The sequence below is a fragment of the Trichechus manatus genome, unplaced genomic scaffold (assembly GCF_000243295.1).
Source record: "Trichechus manatus latirostris isolate Lorelei unplaced genomic scaffold, TriManLat1.0 scaffold00108, whole genome shotgun sequence".
Lineage (NCBI taxonomy): Eukaryota > Metazoa > Chordata > Mammalia > Sirenia > Trichechidae > Trichechus > Trichechus manatus.
The window spans coordinates 2,836,940-2,840,232 of record NW_004444044.1 but is presented as its reverse complement, the minus strand read 5'-3'; positions in this window follow the sequence as shown (position 1 = coordinate 2,840,232).

Genomic DNA, 3,293 nt, shown 5'->3' with positions numbered 1-3,293 from the left:
CTTCCCTAATAAACCCCATAATCGTGTATTGTCTGTGAGTTCTGTGTGGCCATTGCAATGAGTTATTGACCCAGCAGAGAAATAGAGAGTGCCGTGGGAGGGATGGTTGGTATCAGAATTGGCAAAGATGGTGGAGAGAGGAGGCATGTCTGACCTCCGTGTCATAGTAATCAGCCTTGGGCTGTTGATCTTGATTATCTTTCCCCCTTGTGAAGTTAGAGGAGGTCAGACACAGCCCCCACACCATTTTTACACCTGGACACACACCTTTCCTGATTTTAAACCACTCAGTATCCCCTTGTTCTGTTTGAAAGACTGCCTGTTGGTGTATGTACAAGTTCCACATGAGCACAATTAAGTGTTCTGGAATTCCCATTCTTCAAAATGTTATCCATAATTTCTTATTATCCACACAGTCCAATTCCTTTGCATAGTTGATAAGACACAAGTAAACATCTTTCTGGTATTTTTTGCTTTCAGCCAAGATTCATCGGACATCAGCAATGATATCCCTATTTCATGTCATCTCCTGAATCCGGCTTGAATTTCTGGCAGTTCTCAGCCGATGTGAGGCTGCAACTGTTTTTGAATAATCCTTAGCAAAATTTTACTTGCGAGTGATATTAATGGTATCGTTTGATAATTTTCACATTCTATTGGATCACTTTTCTTTGGAATGGGCACAAATATGGATCTCTTCCAGTCAGTTGACCAGGTAGCTGTCTTCCAAACTTCTTGGCATAGACGTGGTGAGCGCTTTCAGCATTGCATCCATTTGTGGAAACATCACAACTGGCATTCCATCAATTCCTGGAGTCTTGGTGTTCACTGACACCTTCAGTGCAGCTTGGACTTCTTCCTTCAGTACCATTGGTTATTGATCAAATACTACCTCCTGAAACGGTTGAACATCAACCTATTCTTTTTGGTACAGTGACTCTGTGGATTCCTTCCATCTTCTTTTGATGCTTCTTCTGTTGTTCAATATTTTCCCTGTAGAATTCTCCAATATTGCAACCGAAGGCTAGAATTTTTCTTCAGTTCTTTCAACTTGAGAAATGCTGAGCGTGTTCTTCCCTTTTGGTTTTCTAACTCCAGGTCTCTCCACATTTCATTATAACACTTTACTTTGTTCAGCTATTTTATTTCATAATTTCTTCTGTTTGCTTTAGCTACTCTACATTCAAGAGGAAGTTTCAGAGTGTTTCTGGCATCCATTTTGGTCTTTCTTTCCTGTCTTTTTAATTACCTTTTGCTTTCTTCATGTATGTTGTCCTCGATGTCATCCCACAACTTGTCTGGCCTTCGGTCATTAGTGTTCAATGTGTCAAATCTATTCTGCAGATGGTCTTTAAATTTAGGTGGGATATACTCAAAGTCCTATTTTGGTTCTTGTGGACTTATTTTAATTTTCTTCAGCTTCAACTTGAACTTTTGTATGAGCAATTGATGATCTGTTCCACAGTTGGCCGCTGGCCTTGCTCTGATTGACGATATTGAGCTTTTCCATAGTCTCTTTCCACAGATGTAGTCTATTTGATTCCTGTGTATTCTATCTGCTTTGGTCCGTGTGTACAGTTGCTGTTATGTTGTTGAATAGGTTGTTAGTCTTGCAAAATTGTGTCAGTTTGTCATACTGTGGCAGCTTGCATGTTGCTTTGATGCTGGAAGCTATGCCGATAGTATTTCAAATACCATCAGGGTCACCAGCAGTGGACAGGTTTCAGCGGAGCTTTCAGACTAAGACAGACTTGAAAGAAGGACCAGGCGATCTACTTCTAAAAATATTGGCCAGTGAAAACCTTATGAATAGCTGCGCAACATTGTCTGAGCTAGTGCTGGAAGATGAGTGCCTCAGGTTGGTAGGAACTCAAAATACGACTCAGGAGGCACTGCCTCCTCAAAGCAGAGTTGACCTTAATGATGTGGATGGACTCAAGCTTTCAGGACCTTCATTTGCTGATGAGGCATGACTCACATGAGAAGAAATAGTTGAAAATATCCATTAATAATTGGAATGTGGAATGTATGAAGTATGAATCTAGGAAAATTGGAAGTTGTCAAAAATGAAACAGATTGCTTACAGATTGATATTCTAGGCATTAGTGAGCTGAAATGGACCAGTATTGGCCATTTTGAATTGGACAATCATATGGTCTACTATGCCGGGAATGACAAACTGAAGAGGAACGGTGTTGCATTCATTGTCAAAAAGAACATTTCACGATCTATTCTGAAGTACAATGCTGTCAATGGTAGGATAATATCCATACTCCTACAGGAAAACCAGTTAATATGACTATTATTCAAATTGAAGCACTAACCACTACGCTAAGATGAAGAAGTTGAAAAGAAGATTTTCACCAACTTCTGCAGTCTGAAACTGATCAAACATGCAATCAAGATGCATTGATAATTACTTGTAATTGGAATGCCAAAGTTGGAAAGAAAGAAAAAGGATCAGTAGTTGGAAAATACAGCCTTGGTGATAGAAATGACGCCAGAGATTGTATGATAGAATTTTGCAAGACCAACGACCTATTCATTGGAAATATCTTTCTTCAACAACATGATCAGCAACTATATATGTGAACCTCAACATATGGAATACGCAGGAAAATGTCTTTAGTCACTTTTCATTCTCATCTGTTTTTACCATTATATCTTATGATCATGTCTGTCCTAATCAATGTTGATTGACCAAGATCCATCTTTGATATTTGACATCTGACAACTTTTAAGCTCTACTAAATCCATTGTGGTCAATCTGATTCTGACTCATAGTGACCCCAGATGTTACAGAGTGGAACTGAGATCCCTAGGGTTTTCTTGGCTGTAATCATTATGGAAGCAGATCACCAGATCTTTCTTCTGTGGTGCCACTAGGTGGGTTCCAATCACCAAATTTTTGGTTAGTAGTGTAGCACAAACCATTTGTGCCACCCAGGGACTTTTAAGTGCTACAATGCTTCTTCTTTTCTGCTCCAGATCTGGGCACACTGATAAAAAAGTCCAGATGCTCCCTCCTTTGGCATTGGCAGAAAGTTCAAACCATACAAGCTCCAGCAAGAATGAGGAAGAACACTTATTCTTCCCTCACCCCTACCCCATTAAACCCCAAGCCAGCCTTCTTTGCCTGCTCTCTCGAGCCATTTATGGACCTGTGTTGGTGTCTGTCTTGCTCTCCCCAGAAACCTCATTATGTGAGCAATAAACTTTTCATATCTTCCTGGTGCATGTGCAGCATGATCAGTCTGGACATCTGAATCAAATGTTGGGTGTAGGGTCCAAAC